General features: G+C 37.3%; 1 protein-coding gene across 1 annotated transcript in view; it reads left to right on the top strand.

Annotated features, from left to right (window-relative positions):
- LOC142443496 (bifunctional heparan sulfate N-deacetylase/N-sulfotransferase 4) overlaps nt 1-25,107 on the top strand; it is a 363,094-nt gene that overhangs the window by 74,187 nt on the left and 263,800 nt on the right. The gene's annotated exons all lie outside the window — the stretch shown is intronic.

Below are 25,107 nucleotides of genomic sequence, written 5' to 3' on the forward strand. Positions count from 1 at the left end.
ATAAAATGTATCATGTTTCAGGAGATTCAAAGAAGATAATAAATCATGTAAGTATTTAATTTGTTTCTCACTAAAGGGCTAACTTCTATAACAAAAATTATCCTTAACTACCACGTGTACTTATGAAGAGGTAGGCTAGTTTAAATTCTAATGAAATATTTCTATAATAATATGCACTAAAACTAAGGTTATTTCATACAATGAAAAATCAAAACTAATACATCTCTGTCATTTAATTATAGATTATAACAAAATTATATCCTCTCACTATACATATTCAATCACTTTGCTGAGCAAATACTCAGAGAAGCTGGGTGATATGATGAAGAATATGGTATGGTATAATCACGGTTGGGGAAGGCTTCTTAACCACCTTCAATATGCTCATGACACAACCTTGCTTATTGAAAGTGAGGAGGTCTTGAAGCACTTACTAATGAATATTGTATATTGCAATATGGATTACAACTCTACATAAAGAAAAAAGAAATTCTCACAACTGACCAAATAGATAACATCATGGTAAGTGGAGGCAAGATTGAATCAGTCAAGGGCTTAATTTTGCTTGAAACCACAATCAATGCTCATGGAAGCAGCAGTCAAGATATCAAATGACACATTCCATTGCGTGAATCTTCTGCATAAGACCTATTTAACATGCTGAAAGCAAGGATGTTACTCTGTGGATCAAAATGTCCCCAAACCAAGCCATAGTGTTTGTTATCCCCTCATATGCAGGTAAAAGAAAAATAGTACATTAGATAGGGAAGGCTGAACAAACGCCAATGCATTTCAACCGTGGTGTGGCAAAGAATATCAAAACTACCATGAACTGCCAAAAGAATAAACCAGTCTGTCTTGGAAGAGGTACAGCCAGAATGCCCCTTGAGGAAAGGATGGTGAGACTTCATTTCATTTACTTTGGACATGTTATCAGGAGAGACCAGTCGCTGCAATGAATGTCATACTTTGTAAAGCACAAGGGCAGTGAAAAAGAGAACGGTTCTTGAGAAGATGGATTGACCCTGTGGCGACAGTGATGGGCTGTATCATACCAGCAATTGTGAAGATGACTTAGGACCAGGTAGTGTTTCATGCTATTGTAAGTAGTATCGTTGTTGTTGTTCGTTAGGTGCCATTAAGTTGGTTCCAAACCATAGAAACCCTATGAACCCATTGAGTTGGTTCCAATTCATAGAACCCCATGAAGGAAACACTGAATGCTCCTGCGCTGTCCTTACAAATGTTCGCATGCTTGAGCCCATTGTTACAGCCACTGTGTCAATCCATCTCTTTGATGGCTTTCCTCATATTTCCTACTACTCCAATTTACCAAGTATAATGTCTTCGTCTAGGCAGTGGTCTTTCTTGCCAATATGTCCAAAGTATGTAAGAGGAAGTCTTCACACTAAGGAGGACTCTGGCCATACTTCCTTTAAGACAAAATTATTTTTCCTTATAGCAGTCAATGGTACTTCCAACATTCTTCTCCAACATCACAATTCAAATGGGTCTATTCTTCTCCAGTCTTAATTATTCAATGGACAACTTACACATGTATATAAGGCAGTGGGAAATACCATGGCTTAAATCGGAGCACCTTAGTTCTCAGAGTAACATCCTTGCATTTTAATACTCTAGAAAGTTTTGTGCAACAGATTTACCTAAAGAAATACCTAACATTGATCTCTCATCTGCTGCTTCCATGAGCATAGATTGTGGAGCCGAGCAAGATAAAATCCTTGAAAACTTCTTCTTTTGTCTCCATTTATTGTAATGTTAACTCTTGGACCAATTGTGAGAATTTTGGTCTTCTTTAAATTGAGTTGTAATCCATTCTGAAGACTGCAATCCTTGATCTTTATCAATAATTGCTTCAAGCCCTCCTCACTTTCAGCAAGCAAGTTGGTGTCATCTGCAAATTGCAAGTTGTTGATAGCTTTCTTCTGATCCTGATGTCACACTTATAATCCAGTGTCTCTAATGATTTATTCAGCACATAGGTTGCACAGGTATGGTGAGAGGATGCAACCCTGATGCACACTTTTCTGGATTTTCCACCGTAAGTGTTCCCTTATTCTGCTTACAAAACTACTTCTTGATCCATATACAAATTGCGAATTGGAACATGATATGTCCTGGAATTCCCATTCTTCTCAAAGTTATCCACAGTTCAGTGTGATTCAGTTAGTCAAAATGTCTTGGCATAGTTAATAAAATACAAGTTAACATCATTCTGGCATTCTCTGCTTTCAACTAAAATCCATAAAACATGAGCAATAATATTTCTTGTCCCAAGTCCTCTTCTGAATCTGGCCTGAACTGCTGGCAGCTACCTCCCAATGTACTGTTGCACTTACATTTGCAACAGTACAATTATGAGCAAAATTTTGGTTACATGCCATGTCAGTGATACTGTTTTATAGGGTGGGCATTCTGTTGGTTCACCTTATTTTGGAATAGGCACAGATATGGATCTCTTTCTGTCAGTTGACCTAGTAGCTGTCTTCCAAATCACTCATTCACAAGTGAGCACTTCCAGTGTTTCATCAGTTTGCTGAAAGATTTCAAGTGGTTTTCCATCAATTCCTAGAGCCTTGTTTTTGGTAGGTACATTCAGTGCAGTTTGAACTAAGTTCCTTCAGCGCCATTGGTTCTTAATCCAATGCTCCTTCTGAAATGGTGGAATGTCAACTAGTCCTTTCTGTAACAGTGTCTATGCATCTTCTTTCCATCTTCTTTTGAAGCTTTCTGCATCATTCAACATTTTGCCCATAGAATCTCCCTAGATTGAAATGGGAGACTTGAGTTTTTTCTTAAGTTCATTCAGTTTATGATAAGCTGTATGTGTTCTGCCCTTTGGGTCTTCTAATTCCAGGTCTTTGCACATTTCTTTATTATATTTGGCTTTATCTTCTCAAGCTGACCTTTGAAATTTTCTCTTCAGCTCTCTGATTTAATCCTTTTTGTCCATTTGCTTTAGTTACTTTATTATGAAAAGGAAATTTCAGCGTCTCTCAGGACATCCACTTTGATCCTGTTCATTCTTGTTTTTTTGATAGCATAGGGTCACCAGAACAACAAAACAGCATGAATTTAATTCTAATGTTTGAGACAGAGAGTCCAAAAGAAAGAAGGGTGAAGATCTATGACGTCTGACTCAGACAGTATTAACTCTCCAGATGCATAGATTTTACCATGAAATTTCTAAAATAATTCAGGGGAATAAGATAATTTGAAGTTAATTTTCCATTTGACCACATTTGACTAGGCTTTATTACTGGAAAAAACACTTGAATTTGTAGATTATATTGTTATAGAGAGTAATCTAACAAAATTATGCTGTAGTGATTAACTCTTGCATGAAAAATGAACCACGATTTCATGGACAGGCAATAAATTGAAAATAAGGTATGAAAACCATAAAAACAATCAGTGCTGTTGCTGACTCCTACCTGTTTCCAGCTTATTTCTTGGAGATTGTTTTAATTATTCATTTGAATATTTAAATTCTTCCTGGAAAAAAAAGACCAAAGCAAATTACATACCTTAAGATGAAGAGAACCTGGTATTTATCAAAAAAAAAATCACAGTTACTTGTATATTTAATTTTGTAAAGACACTAAATATTTTTAAAGTGTACTTGTATTTTTCCAAGATAAAGCATTCAAAGTTTTTATTAAGGACCTTTTTCCTTTCTGCATCTATGAACCTCTTATTACAGTATCTTGTTTCTAATCTCTGGGGTTAGAGACAAAAATTCCCAAAGCTTTGAGACTTCAACATTTTGAAATAACTTTTCTAAGCATTAATTTATGAAACAAAATTTGTAAACATTCTTGTAACTCTTTCTAAATCCCCTGGTTTCTCTGTTAAAGGATAAACCCCCAAACTATACTCAACCCCTCTCAAAGAACCATTGTTACAGAATCAGACAGTTTTACATTTCTTCCTTGTAACAAGTTCTCACTTTAATATCTTTAATCACATCTTTAATATATTGAGATATTTAGAGAACTTCTCAAACTGCTGAATTTATCTTGTTTCTATTGAAAGTCATTCTGATTGTATGCAATTGTTTGACTCAAATTGTATTTTGCATCATTATTTTTAAAAATTATTTTATTGGGGGCTCTTACATCACTTATAACATTCCATGCATCAAGTGTGTCAAACATAGTTGTACATATGTTATCATCATCATTTACAAACCGTCTTCTACTTGAGCCCTTGGTATCAACTCCTTTGAGGTAACTTTTTAATTAGATTGTATAACCATGGGATGCTGAAAAACTCAGCCTATAGTATACACGAGTATATATGGTGTATAAATTTTGTGCAATGATCATGTAATTGTGACTCAATGTTTCCACATTTTCAACCTTTCCACAGAAGGTTTATAACTGACTTTTTTTAACTAAAAACTGGAATTCTGAGGAGCACTCTTTTTCTCTAATGCTTTGTGTCAGTCTGTGTACTTTAACGAAACAAATCCACAGAAACTCATGTATACGAGACAGTTTTATATAAAGGTTAAGTGTGCATCAAGAAAACACCCAATCCAGTGCTTCCCAAGCCCACAAGTCCAACATTAACCCCTTATCCATATGTCCAACACCCATTCACAAAGAAGTCCTCCATCTAACAAAACAGACACAATGATGCCAACTGCAGAAGGAAAGCCAAATCAGTGAATGTGTAAGCATCACAGCACTGGCAGGGGTCTCCACACGGCTGCTCCAGCACCCAGGGCTGAAACGGGGTAGGTCCATGTGGCTTCTCCTCAGGGATGTCTTGCAGGAAGTGAGCCTTGCCAGCTAAAGCAGGAAACTGGCCACTGCAGCTGCACCTTTGTCCGGCCATCAGAAAACAAGGGACCCAAGAACTAGACTGGTGAGGCTTACTGAGCCATTTATCTCTCCACCCTTCAATTAACCCTACATGTGTTTATCAGCCAAGTTGGCACAATAAACTAGCTACCTCACCCTTTCTTTAACAAAACATGATTGATCCAGTACTTCCATAGGACTATACCATCACTTCCACCATCATGGACATGTGAATTCTTCCTACTATCTAGTTTGAGTATCAGACCAACTGGCCACATTGATGTCAACAAGTTCTATAGTTATTTAACATTCTTCTCTACTAACCATACATGAAAAACTGTTGGCTCTTCTGTAGCAATCTTCTGCATCTGAATCCTCATCTCCATGATGGATTTTGAACTTAGAAGTCAGCTTCCAAGTGGAGACAGCCTCCAAGCCTCTCCTGTCTCACAGTGGACGAGACTAGTTCCATCAGAGTTATCTAAGCAACTACCTAAGATTATAGGAAATACATATATTTCTTATCAAATCTGAACATACTAAGGTATCTGAGTTTATCTAAGCCCTGATAATTTGCTTCTTATTTCATTCACTATTCTCAAAGATAGAATCACAGTTTCTGGTATTCTCTACTCAACAACCCTCAATAGTTCTCTACAATATGAAGAAAACAAAGGATGCCCAGATATTGTCCCTAATATAAAGCTTCCCAGGCTTAAAACATATGAAAATAAGTTTGGATTCTTACCTTTTTACTGAAATATCAAGGTAAGAGTTGTCTCTTTCCCTATTTAAGATCAAATCCTCAACCTGTATCCCTGATCTCATCTCTGTCTCATCTGAACTACTATTCTCCATTTTTAGAATTTTCAGTCTTGCCACATCTAAATGATGCTTTCTTGCTGCCTATTAGCATGCTCAAATCTTGTTCATCCTTAGCAGGTATTTATTTTACCTTCCATGCTCACCTAGAGACAATCATTTATTCCCCTTTGAAAACTGTAAAGTCTTAAACAATAATAAATCTTAATTCTACCGTGTCCACATGTCCTCCTGTGTGCCGAATGTCTCGCTGCAGATCTAAACTGAGTTGTAGAGATTAATCAATAAAGCGTCTTGCTGCTGTAGCTCCAATTTAGGTCTTGCCAATGGAAAACACTTACATTTTTTTGTGAGGTTTTTGAACTCCTGAACAACAACCTCATCTCTTTCCAGGTGACCCTCTCTGCCGAGTATGCTTTCCCTTCCAGTCCCGGGAGCTATTTCTCCTAGTAAGGCTCAAGTGTAAGTGGTGGCATTAGAGATTGGTTGTAGGACATAAACTCCCATATTGTCATTTATGGTTTCTCTACCCTCTGACCTTATTTTTGCACTAATGTCATTTATTATATTTAACTTACCATAAATTACCTTAATAATAATGTTACATATTTTCTTAAAGGATACTATTAAATAATAAGTTCTATCACATTTGTAATAAAACTTATTTATCAGAATGTCATCAGAAATGTTCTAATTACTTTTTTACTTTGCTTGTGAATTAATATTTTTTATTCTAAATTTAATTGACAGCACTGTTACATTTAATGATATTCTCCTGTAATGTATTGTCATTAATTTAGACATGTAATACTCTTCTTGATTTCCTGTGTCTGCCTATTTCTCTCTCTTATTCCTTTTTGTCCTTTATATCGTCACCCAATAATATATTTCAGCACATCATTATTTTTATTTTTCTCTTCCACATTTTTTGGAACTGATAAACAGAATTTTAGTAATCACAGGTAGGCTAAGGCATCTTAAATCTCTATTTCAACCCAAGCTGTTCCCCCATATTCAAGTTGCAACATCATATAATGTCTATCAGGGAGCACTACCTGGGAGTGTCTGGCCAGTCTCTCCATTAACTGAACACTGTTGATAAGACTTCTACTCGTCATTGCTCCATTTTCTAGTAAGCTTATGAAGAAATTAATTCATGCCGAGTCCTGTGTAAAATATATGGTTCTCACTTTATCTCTAAAATTGAGTCAAGAAATACTATTGATTATAACTCAGAATAGCCCCCTGAATGTATATTCTCCTATCCTTATCAACTACAAGTGCATTCATGTCAGTGATTCAGATAGTAATAATTTCTTCCATTCAGGGTTATTGCGAGAAGTCAGTGAGTTAATGTGTTATATTATTATAACCTTGCCTATCATAGGTTATAGATTGTATGCTACCTATTGGAAGAGTTGAATTTCAACTAATTACTTTTATTTTAATTATTCTGGCTATGTCGGTTATTTTTTTATCCTTCTTTCATAGTTTAATAGTTTGTCTTTTGATACTGTACCTCAGGACTTGTTTTTTCCTGAGTTTTCTCAACTTCATAAATTATAAGTATGCTCTTCCCTCTTGGTTTTCTAATTCTGGGTCTTTGCACAAATCAATAAAGTAGCTGCCCTTAACTTCTTGACCAGTTCTTTGAAATCTTCTGTTGAGTTCTTTTACTTCAACAATTCTACCATTCTCTATATTTCAGAGGAAGCTTCAGTCTCTTCTGACATCCGTTTTCATACTTTTTAATGATTTTGATGTTTTTCTGTTTCTTACTAACATGTTCCTTTCCAACTTCTTTTATTTTATTTTTTTTTACTTTTTGTATGATGGCCTTGAGTGAGCCAATATGGCCATGGCCTTCAGGAATTAATGTTAAATGCATTAGATCAATTTGTGAGATGTTATCTACATTCAAGGGGTTACTTTGACTCTTGATCTTTTCAAACTTTGTGTTTTTAATTTTCACTTTTATGAGCAATTGGTAATTTTTACTGCCCTTTTCCTGACTGACGATTATGAGGCTCTGTTGTCTCCTTCCACATATGGAGGAGGTTTGATTCATGTGTATTCTATCTGACCACAGATATATACTGTCACCATTTAGGTTGTTGAGAAAAAGGTAATTTTAATGAATGACTTGTTGGTGTTGTGAAATTTTATAATGTGATCTGCGACATTTCTATCACCACAATATTATTTCCCAACTATCAATCTTCATTCATTTCCAATTTCCACATTCCAGTCAACACTAATTATTTGTGCATTTTGATTACATATTTGGTAAATTTCAAAATGCTGAAGTTGATAAAAATCTTCATTTGTTTCAACTTGGCACTGGTGGCTGATGCATACATTTGAATAGTAGTAGAGCTATCTAGAATTCCTTCTGGGTGTATGAAGATTATGTTATCACTAACAACCTGTGCTTCAGAATAAATGATGAAAGATTATTTTGACAATGAATCAGATGCCATTTTTCCGCAACTTCTCATTCCCAGGTGTGTTAGTTTGTGTAGACTAGAGAAACAAAGTCATAGACATGCATATGTATATATGAGAGAGGTTGATATACAGTATCAATCGAGTATTGAGAAAATGTCCCAGCCCAGTCAAGATCAAGTCCATAAATCTAATATTAGGCCATATGTCCAATACCAATATGTAAAATCCTCTTCAGACTCACAAAATACATGCGATGATGCCAACTGCAGGAGGATCGCAGGCCAGTGGGTGGAAAGTCTTTTGGATCCATTGGTAGAAGCAGCTCAGTGCTGACAGGAGTCTCCATGTGGCACCTCCAGGTACCAGAGCATAGGGTCTATCAGTGTATTGACATCTGTCTTGTATGTAGAATATCTCTCAGGAAGTGAGCAGAGAGAGAGAGTCTCCTAGGCAGGAAATCCAGCAATTCCCAGAATCCTCAGGGGAAGGCCATGCCCATACAGAGGCCTCATTGGCTATACAATGATTGACAAGCTAGACTCCACCCCTACACTCATAATCCTCTCAAATTGACAACAGATTATATAATGACCACACCAGGATATTAGACTATGATTTTGTGATTCAAAATTACCAATAGCAATCAATTTCAGTTTGGACAGGAGAAGAGGCTTTCTAATCCCACACATACTTGCAGTCTCAGAAACGGGCAGTTCAATCTGTCCTAAACCATACCAATGAATTAAAATCTACTCAGTCTTTGATCTGAAAATGATCAAGCATGCAATCAAAATGCATGGGTGATTATCCGCAATTGGAATGTTAAGAGTTAGAAACAAAGAAGAAGCAACAGAATTGGGGAAATATGGCCTTGGTTACCTAAATAGAGCTACAGACTGAATGCTAGAATTTTGCAAGACCAGAGACTTGTTCATAGCAGACACCTTTTTCAACAACATAAAAAACGACAATGCATGTGGACTTCTCCTGATGAAGTCCCAACAATAAAATTGACAACACTAGTGAGATGAGATCATAGGGAAGCTCAATATCGTCAACTGAACTGAGGCCATTAATGACTGTGTAACACACTGCCAGGTGTTCCTAGGTAAGTTCAGGTTAAAGCTGAAGAAACTAAAACAAGTCCAGAAGAGCCAGATTACAACCTGGAGTATATGCAACCTGGATTTCAAAAATAGTTTTAATTCATTGAACACTAATGACAGCAGACCTAATCTAGAATATAAAGTGTCATTTAAAAGATTTCATAAGAAAAAAAGAATATAAAAATGTCAGAAGAAACTTTGAAACTTGTTCTTCATCAGAGAATTGTTAGATACTACCAAGCCAATTGTGACCCATAGTGACCGTGTGCAAAACAGAACAAAACACTACATAGTCCTACACCAACCTCACAATTATTCCTATGCTTGAGCTCATTGTTGAAACCCTGTGTCAATCCATCACTTTGGGCTTTCCTCTTTTTCTGCATCAATACGCAGATGAGAAACCTAGCTTGCTGAAAGAGTTAGGACATGTAGCCCTTACTAGTGAAGATGGAGGATTGCAGCCTTTAGTAATGATTATAACTCAAATTCTTCATAACTGGACCAAGAGGTAACATCATGATAAATGGAGAAAAGATTGAAAATTTCAAGGAGTTTTTCTTGCTTGGATTTACAATCAAAACTCATGGAAACAGTCGTCAAGAAATCAAACACTATCTCTTTTTAAATTGTTGAAGAGCATTTAGAAATCAAAGGTGTGCCTGACCCAAGTCATGGTATTTTCAAGCACTGCTTATGCATGTCCAAAGTACTTGAGGACATGTACTTGGACATAATATCAGGAGAGAGTAGTCCCTGGATATAAACACCATGCTTGATAAAAGTAGAGGTGGAGTGAATAAGCAGCTTGCCCTTAACCAGAAAGATTGACACAATGGCTACACCATGGGTTCAAGCATAAGAATAGTTGATTCTAAGGATGGCCCAGGAGCAGGCAGTGTTTTGTTCTTTCATGCATACACCACTGAGTCAGAACTTGCTGGATGGGACCTTCCCTAAAGGGGCTGTTAGGTGCCATAGGGCGGGCTGCAATTCATGGTGACCAAGTATAAAACAGAACAAAACTGCCTGGTTCTGTGCCATCCTCACAATTATTCTTATGCTCCAGCCCATTGTTGCAGCCACTGTGTCAATCTGTGAAACAAAGATGAGGCTTTTCACCCCTTAAATACTTACAATCTTGGAATCTGTAACAACAAAATGTGCATGCAATATTTGGACATCAAATCGGGAAAACTATCAATTCATGTAAATGATGTTGCTCATGAAGAATATTAAAAGTACTATGGATAAGAAGCTAAGTACTAAGAAAACAAACAGATCTGTCTTGGAAAATTCTTGTGAGAAGAGAGGAGGGTAAGATTACGTTCTAAGTGCTCTGCACACGCTGTCAGAAGAAACCAGTTCTGGGGAAAGCATCATGCTTGCTAAAGGAGAGGGACAGGAATCAAAGGGAATATTCTTGAGGAGATGGGTGAACAGTCCTTCCCTCACTGCTGTTAAGTCAAAAACAACCTGTAGTACTGGGTAGACCTGCTCCAATAGGTTCCAAGATTGTAAATATTTAAGGGAGTGAAAAGCTTCATCTTCTTCCCCAGATGGACACCGTGGCTGCAACAATGCGCTCAAGCATAAGAATAATTTTGAGGAAGGTACAGAACCAAGCAGACTTTCATTGTTTTATCCTGGGTGTGATAGGTAAGGTTTATTGTGCCAACCTGCTCTGTAAACACATGTGGGGTTAATTGAAGGGTGGAGAGAGAAATGGTTTGGTGAACCTCGCCTTTCTAGTTCTCTGGTCTCTTGCTGTGTGATGGTCAGACCAGAGTGCAGCTGCCTTAGCCAGTCCCCTGCTTCAGCTGGAAAGGCTCACTTCCTGCGTGACATCCCCAAGAAGAAGCCACATGGACCTCCCTGATGCAGCCCTGGGTGCTGGAGCAGCTGTGTAGAGACTCCTGCCAGTGCTGAGAGGCTTACACGCTCACTGATTCCACTTTCCTCCTACAGTTAGCATCATTGCGTGCGTTTTGCAAGTTTCAGGAGGATTTTGTAGATGGGTGTCAGACATATGGGCTAATGTCGATTTATGGGCTTGGACTGGGCTGGGTTCGGTGCTTTCTTAATGTGTTACATACAACTCTCTTACATACATATGGGTTTGAGTGGATTTGTTTCTCCAGTCTACCCAGGCGAACACACTGGGTCACTATGAATTGCAACCCACCCTAAAATCCCTCAGGGCATCTTTAGGGAACTTCCTAGGTTTGGAATCAGTAAGCAGTAAAGATAAAGGCATGGTCCACAGGAACACCTTTCTTCAGCCAGCAACTAAATCTCCTTCTGGTCAGCCTCTTGGGCACATGTTCCTTTTTCCTCTGCCCCGATGACCAGGACACGTACCTGTCCCTCTCTCAGAGCCTTAGTCTCTGTGCTGTTGCACCTCGGGTCCCGTCCCATCATAGCTATGCCACAATCTGGTGTCTCCTCTCCTCTTTGCACAGAAACCAAGACTATTCAATTTGTCCTGATCTTTTCTCTCTCTCTCTCTCTCTCTTATAAACAGAGGAATAGCTTTGATTGAGGTGTGATTTTTCTGTCTCTTAGCACACCATCCCCCAAAGGCAACAAGGATTTTTGACATCAATTATACCTTATGGTAGAATCTAAAAATACATTCCATGCTAATTCTGTAAAGAAAAATCCAACTCCAAACTCTGCCATCAATTCGATTTCAGCTCACAGCCACCTGAAAGGACAGGGTGAAACTGCCTTTGTGGGTTCCTGAAACTGTGACTCCAAAGGGGGTAGAACACTTCATCTTTCTCTGGTGGGGTAGTTGACGATTTCAAACTCTTGGCTGATCTTGTGATTTGGAGTGCAATATGTAAACCATATGCCACCACATTCTACACAACAGGACAGAGCCACAGGAAGAGAGTTCAGAATTATAATACATCACATAAGGACTCATGGCTAGAACAGCCATGTTAATTCCGAGCACTACAACTCAGAAGCACTTCAGGGAGACCCAGAGGGCTCTTCACACAGTGTGGAGTGCTTATATTGTGAAAGATCTCCATGAGAGTGGCATTGCCTAAGAGACAGTCTCCAGGACCACAGTCATGCGTCCTGTGTTCTAAATGTCACAAGTAATCTTCAACCAGTTCCTCATGCTGAGGGTACTTCAGAATCAGGAACATTTTATACTGGCAAACAAAATCAGGTTATCTACCCAAGGATTCATATGACAAGATTAGACTGGGTCATATGTCTTCTTTCCTTGTAAGGAAAGGGGAAAATAGGCCACAGGCCAGCTCTTGTAGCCCTTTTCTCCCTTGTAATTCATTCTATAAGAATTTTCACAAAGCTGCATAATCTTACTTTTACTAATTTATAGTGTATTTTTTTCGGTTGCTTCCCCAGGGTATAGTTTCTTGTGATGGTAAAGGGAGGGAAGCAACTGGATAAGGAGCAGGATTATAAACTCACTGTCATCAAGTCAATTCCAGCTCACAGTGACCTTCATGTGGTAATAATTGATGTAAAACATCTACAGACTTGATTTCATGTGAAGCTAAATGGAAAAAGATATTACATAGATAAAGAATGTTTCTATAGCCCAAGTTAATTACAAACACCTCACTAACAATTTAGAACCCATGAAAATGGTGAGTGATAACAAGAATTTGGTCAAAAGTATAGTTTTGAGTAAAGAGATCTAATGATCGTATGGTACTTCTGAGATAATTTTTATTACATATGTATTAAAATTTAAATTTGGTTCTTAGAGAAAATATATATTTTCCAAAAATTGCAATAGTGACTGATACCTTTGTAAAATAAAGGAAATGTTTTTGAAGATCAAATTATTCACATTGGAGCGGCTTATTTTCATTGTATAGGTTGATAATTTTACTCATCTTTGATAACAAATATAACAGTAAATTAATGAGTCTTCTCCCTTAACTCTGTAATTGTTTTGGAAGAATCCTGAACGGTAGCATGTTAACAAATAAACAAGCAGCCATCTTCCACATAAGCCATTGTAGAAAGGCAGCAGTGCATTTTGCTCACAAAGAAACTGAACAGTTTTTGCAGTTAAATGCTAGTCCAAGCAATGACTGGTCATGACGCATTTATGGTCCATTTTGTCATCACTGACAAGTCACTCTGTTGAAATGATGAAATCACATTCTGTATAACTTTTATTGAGTTCCTTCATTGTTACCTCATTTGTGAACCAATAATCTGATATCAAAAGAAAGCACATCCATACAAAGAATGAGTTCAAAATATTATCAATTGAAATATGTTATCCGATACTTTTAAATAAACCACCCCATGCATTTGGATAGAAAAAGGATACTATAAACTAAATCTGTGCTGAAAGGTTCCAGAGTTTTCCCGAAGCTTTTCCAGAGTTTACTGAGGATATTAATTTTGTCTGTGAAAAATCTCTTTGCCATGTGGAACACTCATTAAGGCGGCACAATGTCTACCCTGCGTGTTGTTCGGTGCCTTCCAACTGGTTCCAACTTATAGCTATACTTCGTATAACAAGACTAATCCTGGCTGCCCTGCACCAGCCCCACAGTTGTTGCTGTGTGTGCGCACATCATTGAAACCTCCATGGGGAGGAGACGAGCCAGTCAGGGTGCAAGGTAGCGATGATGAAACATACAACTTTCCTCTAGTTCCTAAGTGCTTCCTCACTTCCACTATCATGATCCCCATTCTACCTTGCAAGTCTGGCTAGACCAGAGGATGTACACTGGTACAGATAGGAACTGGAAACACAGGGAATCCAGGACAGATGATCCCTTCAGGACCAGTGGTGAGAGTGGAGATACCAGCAGGGTGGAGGGAAGGTGGGGTATAAAGGGAGACCCAATTACAGGGATCTACATATAAACTCCTCCCTGGGGGATGGACAACAGAAAAGTGGGTGAAGGGAGACGTCGGACAGTGTAAGATATGACGAAATAATAATTTATAAATTATCAAGGGCTCATGGGGGAGTGGGGGAGCGTGGAGAGGTGGGAAAAATGAGGAGCTGATACCAAGGGCTCAGCTAGCAAACAAATGTTTTGGGAATGATGATGGCAACAAATGTACAAATGTGCTTGACATAATGGATGTATGCATGAATTATGATAAGAGTTGTATGAGCCCCTGATAAAATGATTAAAAAACAAAGAAAAAAACCGCTGTGCCAATCCATCCCCGTGAGGGCGTTCCTCTTTCTCACTGGCCCTCTGCTTTCCAACCATGATGTCCTTTTCCAGGGACTCCTATTTCCTGGAACAGTGTCCAAAATGTCCATCCTACCTCTAACGAGCATTCCTGCCGCACTTCCTCCAAGACTGCGCTCAAGACTGCTCTTCCAGCAGGTTCTGGGACGTCCAATGTGCTTTGCCAACAATGTAACAACTTAGTTCAGACACATCCTTTGTTTATCTGTAGACAGCCAATAACCAAAGACAAGCAGGTAAATGAAATAATGTTTCTGTAGCCATGTACTGAATATAATGGCACATTTAAACAAGGTTTGTTTCTAATAAACTTCTGCATCTATAACATAGACCCCTATTAGCAATGATATTTTTATTTACCTCATTGCTGTAAGATTTCAACTATAGGTGCAAGTTGAAATATAGATGTGAATAAGGAAAAGAATCATGCTCCCCCTTGAGGATAAAGCACGGAGAATGTACTTCAACATTTCTATTTACCTAAAATCTATTTTGTATTATTTTCATTTAGATTTCATAACTATAATGTTAGAATCACAGCATACATAATATAGTCTGTCAGAAAATGGCATTTGGATCATGTTTGATAGAAAATATACAACTATTAAAAATAGGAAAAAAGAAAATATACAACTATTGAGAAGGATTTAGAATTTGATTGACCTTCGATTTCTAAGCCTGGAGTAAAGCATTTGACATGATTGCAGCATTAGAGTAAATAGTCAAAGAGAAAGGGTGTTAATTTTAAGAAATATATTAATTAAAATTTAGATATATCATAGTTTAAGTGAGCAAAGGCATCTGACAGGTCAGTTCTGATACAAGAATACGTTCTAGAACAGATAGGTACTTAGTGGTCATACTTAGTGTGCTGATAATGCAATAAACGTTAAAAGGAATGAATAAAAAATAAAATGTATAAGGGTAAAAGCAGGGACTATGTGGCTTGAGCAGGGCAAGAAGGAAGAAGTCACTTGCATAGAAACATGCTGTGTGTGAGTGTATGTAGGGGGTAAAACGGAAATTACCATTTTAATATAAAAATAGCATTTTAATGTGATAAATTAAAAGTTATCTTTTATAACTAGGTATGGTTATTATCTATTGTGTTGAATTAAGTTAGTCTGATATTAACTAGATGTATAGAAGGAAAGAAAGGAATCCAACTTAGTGTTTAAATAAATGTACCAATGAAAGGATGCATGAAATAAAAAATTGAGGGAACAGTGCAGTTTTGTTTCATTTTTATCCATGGGAGATAGGTATTTTTGTATTCTTTCAATACAAAGTATAATATTTTATAGTATAAATAAAAATAATAAAGATATGAGACAAAATCACTCAAAATATGTATACCAACCTGGTGAAACAATCAAGAACTTAGAAGAACTCATATATTTATTCATATTTATTATTAAATTGAAAGTATATTCTTATCCAAACCTTAATATGAAACTCTTAGGGGAAGAAGCACTCCCATATTAAGTGCTCATTTCATTCAGATGACAAAATTCCAATTAGAAAAGAGAACACTTGCAGCCACTTGAACTGTGGTAATATGATGACAGTTTTATTTTGGAACATAAAATGATAACTATTGTTGAGCCATAACAAGTAGTGAACATTTAAGACCCTGGTTCGGTGTGTCATCAGATAGCTCGTCATGTGTCAGTATAAGGCCTGTTATATCAGTGATAAAAATAAAAACCTTTCTTGGTTACAAAAATGTTCTCAAAATACCTGATTTTAATAGGCGTAATGTATTATAAAATGGACAAAGTATAATTTATTTTATGGTAATATCATTGATTGTTAGAATCAATGTGTATTTGTTTATACATGTACTTTTGTTTTTTGAAATGATGGCTTAATCCTAAGCCTTTAGTATTAATGTACACGGAATTTTTGCCTTTGATTAAAAATAAGATAAAATTATAAAAGTAAGTGAAAATAAAACCTTTAAATCTACTTCCCTGCATCTATCTTATATGCGCGCGCACACACACACACACACACACACACACACACACACACAGAAGAACAGCAAGTTTTCTTTCTTTTATTCTGTTATTTTTATATATCATGCTTGGATAATATTTTATAAAATAAACCTATGCCTATAGGATCATGTGATTATTAAAAATGAAACATCTCATTTTTAGTTTCTGTTAATTGTTTGGGTTTCATGTAAAATGAAATTTCATGAAAATCAATTTTTTGACAGAAATACTGAAATATAAAATAAAAATAAGTCTATAACTCTTCTGAAAAATAAAATAGTCTAAATATTCTAATAGGTATAGTGTTACTTGAAATTCTAGGTTGAGTAGACTTTAAAGAAGCAGATATTTATTTTTATTATGGCCTAACAATGCTATTTTACTGGTACTTTAAATTCTTCACTTTAAAATGAAGAAGTCTAAGTTTAAAGCAGGAGGTTTATAAGAGATGACACTTCATTCTGCTATTATAGACAGGTCTTCACCGAAAGAGAAAGAGAGAGTATCTCCATATCAGGCTGAAATTCTTTCTTGAAAGTGGCCATCCTGATGGTGCATGCAGTATAATGGAAGGCTAAGAACTGGCTTGAATGGAGTATCTGACGAGATAGGTGATAAGACTTTTCTCAGTGTAGAAATACAGATAAGTACCAGAATGGCCTGACAACTCTGAAACATGGTTAAAGAAATTGTTTAGTGTGCCCGTAGACATGTGACACAGCATGAATAAAAGCATCCGAGAGACAAGTACATCGTGTCTTAAGATAAGCACATTATGACTAACTGGTAAACTTCAAAAGGCAAACTGAATGAATATAGTCTAGATGGATTCCTTTTGTCCTTTTTCTCATAAGCTGTTGTCAGTTACTCAGTGTGAAGGGCCCTGGTGATGTAGTGGTTATGCTATCTGCATGGTGAGTAGTTCAAAATCACCAGCAGCTTCTTAGGAAAAAGCCCGGCTTTCTACTCCAAGACACAGTTATATTCTTGGAAACAGACAGGGCAGGGAGTCCTGTCTGTCAGCATTGACTCAATGGCAATGAGTTTTATTTGTGTTTTTTAGTGACCTTAGGAAAGGAAGCCATAAAGCATGACTATATAGGTAGTTAAATGAAACTGATTTGTCACCTGATTATGTATCTAATATTATAATTTCAAAATAATGAATAATATATTATATTATCACTTAGAATATATACTTGCACATTTTTTAAAAATTGGTTCTGGTATAGAAAACCTAAACAAAGCTAAGAGGCAGTGATGAAGCCTTGTTGGTCCCCCTCTGCTACAGGAAAGGTTGGAAGGTGAATGCATGAGCTGCTCCCTGGGAAACAAGAGCTACCTGCTCCTGTAAATAGGTGTACACCTGCATCATATAAGAGATTTAGAGCAAGAATCAAGTGGACAGGAATGAGAAATTAAACAGCCAATCAGTCATTGACAAATATGGCACTATAACAAGAACATAGCATCCTGGTAGAGTAGTTGGCTACATACTGAGCCGAAAAACACAATGCCCACTGTTTAAATCCACCATTCACTCCATGGAATAAAAGTGAGTCTCTCTACATTCTTAAAGACTTGAAGTCTCAAAAGCTGAAAGGGGCCATTCTACACTGTCCAGTACAGTCCTTATGAGTCAGAATGAACTAGATGGCAGTGAAATAACAAGAATGTCCAGTCTTCTTAAATTCGCATAGTCCAATAATCAAGACAAGGTACATAATGTCTTTGAAAATATTCAGTAAATGTCAGGAGATCAAAATAGAACAATCAGCTTTGAATACAATGAAATAAAATTATAAGTTGGCAAAAATTTGATACGTATTACCTAGTCAGCTCTGACTTATAGTGACCCTATGTACAACAGAATGAAACATTGTCAGGTCCTGGGCCATCCTCGTGATTGTTCTTAATTGTCAAATCCATTGTTGCAGACACTGTGTGAATCCATTTTCTTGAAGGCCTTCCACTCTTTCACTGCTCCTCTACTTACCAAGCATGATGTTCTTCTTCAGGGACTTGTCTCCTAAAAACCTATCCAAAGTACTTGAGTTGAAGTCTTACCATCCTTGCCTCTAAGGAACATTCTGGCTGTCTTTCTTCCAAGACAGGTTCATCTATTCTTTGGGACGTCTGTGATTCTTTTACAGTCTTCCTTGTCCTATGTCCAGCTTTAACATCCAAATGAGTCATTGCTCAGGGCAAGTGCAGCCTTTTACTTCAAAGTAACATGCTTGCTTTCAACACTTGTACAGAGGTGTTGTGAATCAGATTTACTTATCTTTTGACTGCAACCTCCACAAACATGTACTGTGGATCCAAGCAAGATAAAACCCTGTACAACGTCAATATATTCTCCATTTACCAGGATATTGCCGATTGGTCCAGTTGTGAGTATTTTGGTCTTCTTTAACTTGAGTTATAATCCATATTGAAAGTTTCAGTTCTTTATCTTTATTAGTAAGTGATTTAAGTCCACCTCACTTTCAGTAAGCAAGGTTGAGTCATCTGTATATCACTGATTGTTAATAAGACTTCCTGAAATCTTGATATGACAGTCTTCTTCACATAACTAACATTGTTCTTATGTTTTCTGATTATTTACTTACCATATAGGTATTTCATTGTTCTGCTTGCACAACTGCCTCTTGATCCAAATACAAGTTCTTAAGAAGCACAATGCAGTTCTCTAGAATTCCCACTTTTATCAGAGCTGTTCAGAGTTTGCCATGGTCCCCACAACTTAATGCCTTTTCATAGTCAGTAAAATGCAAGTAAACATCTTTGTGATACTTGGCTTTCAGCCAAGATCTATCTTAAATCAGCAATGTAATGTCTTATTCTTTATTGTCTTCTGAATCAGGCTTGAAAGTCTGTCAACTACCTGTCAATGGACTCCTCAAGTATTGTTGGATGATCTTCTGAAAAACTGTACTTGCATAGCATACTAATGATATTGGTCAATATTTTGAGCATTCTTCATACAGAGAAAAACCTAACAACATGAAACTTAGATAATATATTTCCACATAAGCCCAGATCAAAGAATAAATCACAAAATAAGAAAAAATAAGCTTAATGATAACAGACACAAGAAGGCTTCTGCTGAGTGAACACATAGAGGAAATCTATGCATGGCACTGGTGGCACACACTGGACTGCTAACTGAAGTATCAGCTGTACAAGCAACAGGTGCTCTGAGGGAGAAAGATTGGGCTCTCTGTTCTGGGTTCAGTGGCTTCTTCCTCTGAAGTGGGGGGCTGAGTTGTTCCTTACAGTCTGTTTTTAGTTTGGAAGCTTTACTGTAATCTGTTCATAATGGGTGACCATGCTGGCATTTGGAAGAATAGTGACATTACTTCCTAATGATAGCAATATACAAGCTACCACAGCATGAAAAACTGACAAGCAAGTCTCAAATTGCAATTTTGAAAAATTCTATAGGAAAAATATTGAATGATGAAGGAAGCATCAAGAGAAGATGGAAAGAACACAGAGTCACTGTACTCAAAAGGACTAGTCAACAGGCCACCAATTCAGGAAGTAGCCTGTGAGCAAGAGCCAATGATGCTCAAGGAAAAAGTTCAAGCTGCACTGAATTCATTAGCCCAAAGCAAGGTCTCAGGAATGGACAGACACCTACTGAAATGTTTCAGAAAGCTGAGGAGCACTGGTAACCCTGGACTATGCCAGGAAATTTGGAAGTTGGCCAACTGGTTGGAAGAGATCCATATCTGTGCCCATTCCAAAGAAAAGGGACTCAACGGAATGCTCAAATTATAGAACTACATCCCTGATAGCCACAGAAATAAAATTTTGATTATGATCCTCTAACAACAGTTGCAGCCGTACATTGACATGGATTTGCCAGAAGATCAGTCAGGGTTGAGAAGAGGATGTGAACAAGGAAAATAATTGCTGATGTCTGATGATTCTTGGCTCAAAGCAGAGAATATCAGAAAGATGTTTGCTTGTATTTCACTGACTATGCAAAGGCATTTGACTGTATGGACCATAGTAAACTGTGGATCACCTTGAGAAGAATTGGAATTCTGGAACAGTTCAGTGTGCTCATACAGAACTTGTACATGGATCAAAAGTCAGTTTGGGGAACAGAACAAGGAATCCTGCATGGTTTCAAATCAGGAAAGGTGTGTGTCAGGATTATATCCTCTCACCATACCGCTTCAGTCTATATGTTAAGGAAATCATCATAAAAGTTAGATTATATGAAGAAGAATAAGTCATCACGACTGGAGGAAGCCTGTGGTATGCAGATGACATAATCTTGCTGCTGAAAGTGATGAGAAATTGAATCACTTTCTGATTTAGACAAGGATGTATTAGACAGGGTACTCTAGAGAGACAAAACCAGATTGCTAATAATTTTATATGTATATACATATATATACAGGTAGATATATATATATATAACACAAGGAATGAACAGTTAAATTATAGATAGATAGATAGATAGATGATAGATAGATAAGACAAGAAATGAACAGTTAAATTATAAAGCAGTACAATTGGCTCAGTGCACTCACTCCCATGAGAGTTGTGAGACACTGGCAGTCTTTCATGTCTTAAGGGCTGCCAGGTATTCCTCTGTGGAGAGATTCAGGCTATCCTGGCACAGGCAGAAAGCCGCAAGGCAGGTCACCAACAGTCAGCAAGGTCACCAAGAGTCAGGTCACCAACAGTCAATCCCCAGCTCAAGATATGTAAATTCCAATTGTGTAGGGAAGCAGGTCTTTAAAGAACCTCAAATTACAGCGACACAGTCCACAGGTTAGGTGTCCCACAGGTAGTGTAGCTTGCAAATTAAAGCACAGAGCAAGTAAGGCAGCCGCACACTGATCCAATGATCAAAGAGCGAGAGACAAGAAGAGGCTCACGAGCCATTTATCTCTCTGCCCTTCAACTCATCCCACATGTGTTTATGGGCCAGGCTGGCACAATAAGCTAACTACCTCAAAGGACTATAGCCTTCACTATGGATTCCAGCCCAATGTACCGCAGAACAAAAGGCTCACACTGGAAAAGGGGCCATCATGATAAATACAGAAAGCTTGACATTTCTCTAACAGAGGCATCTGTCAAGATTTTGTCTCATTGAAGCATCAGTCAAAAGATCAAAATATTTATTAAATTAGGTAAATTGTTGTTTTGAAGAGCAAGGGTAAACATTGAGGAATAATGTATGACTGACTGAGGTTATGGTATTTTCCGCTGCCTTATATGCATGCGGAAGTTGTACATTGAATAAGGAAGACCATAGAAGGATCAGTCTGAATTGTGGTGCTAGAGAATATTGACAGTCCCATGTACTGCTAAAAGGACAGACTGATCTATAGAGGATGAAGTAAGCCCAGAGTGCTCCTCAGAGGGACTGACAGACAAACTTTGTCTCACATACTTTGGATACATTGTCACAAGAGACTAGTCCCTGGAGGTGGACATCGTGTTTGGTAAAGTGGAGGACCAGGGTAAAAGAGGAAGGCCCTCAAGGGGATGGGCTGACAGAGTGACTGAACCAATGGGCTGGGGCACAGGAACAATTGTGAGGATGGCACAGGACCACGTGAAGTTTCTTCTGTAGTGCGTAGACTTACTATTGGTTGGAGCCTACTTGATGGTACCTAATATGTATTCTAGCAAATATTTGCAGCTCTAAAACTCTATAGCATGGGTGGACAATATCTAGCCTTTTGAACCATATAAGGTCCAGAGAGTCATTAGACTGGCTAATGTCACAGGCCTCCTCTAAAGCGGCAGTCCCAGCCATTACATCTGTGTTGTTGTCATTAGATGCCATTGAGTTAGTTCCAACTCATACAAACCCTGTGTGCAATGAAGCAAAACACTGCCTTGGTCCTGCACCATCCCTCACAGTTGTTCTTATGTTTGAGTCCATTGTTGCAGCCATGGTGTCAACCAATCCATCTTGTTGAGTGACTTCCTCACTACCCCTTTACCAAGAACTATGTCTCCAGGGACTGTTTTTCCCTGACAACATCACACTGGGGATGAGTTTACCAAATGTTTGACCAGTATTGTCTGTGACATATGTTATAAGTATCCATTTGGTCATTGGCTGAAAGATTTCTGTACTTCTGCTGTCTAGCATCCATATGAGACTGGATTGATTAGTTGGCAATGGGGTTTATTATATTAGAAACTAAGAAAAAATTAAGTAGTCAATTATTTGTCTTGTTTAAGAACCTAAAAGAAGAAAAGAAAATCACACACAGAGAAAATATAAAAGAAAAGTTTAAAACAAGATCATATATCAATGAAACATAAATGAGTAAAACATATTGTAAGTATATATATTAGCACTAAATTTTGATAATTATATTTACAAATGATACCACTTAAAATAGAAAACTATCAAGTGTTGCTAGAAGTGTTTCTAGATCTAAATATCATATTCAGTCATTAAAATAATCAATAGTAGTATGATGCATGTTCTTACAATTTTATTTAATAGTATCACAATTTAAAATAACCAAAATATCCACCAACATGTGAATGAATAAACAAGTTCAGGTGAATATATACAGAGACATACTATTAAATAGAAACAATGACTGTATATCCTCTCATTAGCTCAAAATTCTAGAAGAGATAAAAGTAATCTATAATGAAGAAAGTAAGACCAACGGTTTATTGTGGAATGTTGGACAGTTGATTGAAGTGAGTATGAAAGAACATTTCATGATGATGAAATAATCTCCTTGAACTCCACACATAAAATGGTTTATTATGTTCTTGTGAATTATACCTCAATAAAGGTGATTCTACAAGTGAAGAAAACCTAGAGTGATCGCAATAACATCGTAGATACATCTAGAAAATCAGTATACAAGGGAACTGGCTAGAAGGAAAGAATTATTCCATATCCTGTTTTTGTGAGTGTTTGATCAAACTCATCAAACTGAACACTTAAGATGCATCTATTTTGTAATACATTAACTATAAATCTCAATGAAAACAATCTGAACCAAACAATTTTAGAATGTCTTAATATGTTTTGCGTTGTTATACAGAGACAACTAAAACTTTTCATGTCATCAGTATATCTTCAAATACATTAGCTTGAAAGCATAAGCAAAAGTAAATAAGAAAGCATAACGTCTCTCATTCCAGCTCATACATTCACAGGTTTATCCCAATGTGTTTAAACATATCTCTGTGAGGAGTGGATTACTGCCAACACGTTCTCTCAGTTTCTGCTTGTCCTCACCTCTTTAGAGCATATTATTTGTTTCTTAGAGATACTTTTCATGCCAGGGAAACTAATGATTTTAAGGTCAGAGGTATTATAAACTATTAAACAAAACTCAAAGGGTCTTCTTCTCAAATGAGTGAAGTTTTGTAATAAGTTGCTGGCATATAAATAGATCAAGAATTTCAAAGATGCACCAAGAAAAGGAAGATCATTCATCTCAAAAAAATAAAAGATGTAGGCAGAAGTTCAGAAACTGGTGGAAGAAGGCCAAGTAATGACCATTGATTCCATAGCTACATGGTTCGGCATGTTCATTTTAAGCAAATATCTAATCAAGCTTCTGCTGGATGGACCCCACAGCATTGCATGTATAACAGCTAGCATTCAAAACTGATCATTCCCTCGGATATTCAACAGATAATATTGCTCTTCAGAGGATCTGGTAGGCCACTGAAATTCCAAACAGAGACATGAGCTCAGGAAAGGGTGGTGACTATTAGAGTGTGTTATAATCTCAAATGGCTACTATGGATATATGCTCTCGAACAGCACATGACTATGCTGTGCTTTTTGTGGGGTAAAAAAAGTTGTAAGAGCTTTGAAAACCACATTGGTTAAGAAAAGGTCAGGAACATAGGACCCAGGACTTTTTCTTGTCCCATGTTGACAGTGCATCTGTCCCTTCTTTCAGCATGCTTCCCTATGAGGATTTTACTGGAAAATCATACTTTACCTACCTAGCAACCTGACCTTGTCTCTTCAGACCTCTTTATGTTCCCCAGACTCAAAGAACATTAAAAAGAAACATGATTTTGAATTCCTGAAAGATCCAAACTTCTGTTTGAGCAGAATATAAATTGACAAACTCAGAATTCCTTGGGGAAGATGTTGAAGAATGGAAAAGCCACCTTCAGAAGTATGCAAACTTAGATGGAAGACAGGTCAAGGATCAATAGTTTCCCAATTTTACGTTTTTGTTTCTACAAGTCATTTCCACAATGGGTCCTTAAACATCTCTTGCTTGCTTATAGTGGTAAGCATTAGGAGGCGAAGACCTCTTCATATCTGTGTTTGTTTTCAAAAGTGAAAAAATACATTTTCAGAAACTTAAAATTTTAAAGAACATATGTATTCCAAATAATATTACTTTAGATATTTTGAAAATGTTTCCATATAAAGACAAATAACAATAACAACAAAAGTTGCTGTTGAGTTGATTCTGACTTATAGCTGTGCACACATGTCCTGGTAACCCTGATGGTGTAGAGCAGCGGTTCTCAACCTGTGGGTCGTGACCCCTTTGGGAGTCAAATGACCCTTTCACCGGGGGTTCCCTAAGACCATAAGAAAACACATATGTCTGATGGTCTTAGGAACCAAAACACAGCTCCTCAATCCTTCTCCAGGTGGGTCTGCCCACATGCAGATACACCCATACATGAGTACTCTTCG

Source organism: Tenrec ecaudatus, chromosome 3, assembly GCF_050624435.1.
Source record: "Tenrec ecaudatus isolate mTenEca1 chromosome 3, mTenEca1.hap1, whole genome shotgun sequence".
NCBI lineage: Eukaryota > Metazoa > Chordata > Mammalia > Afrosoricida > Tenrecidae > Tenrec > Tenrec ecaudatus.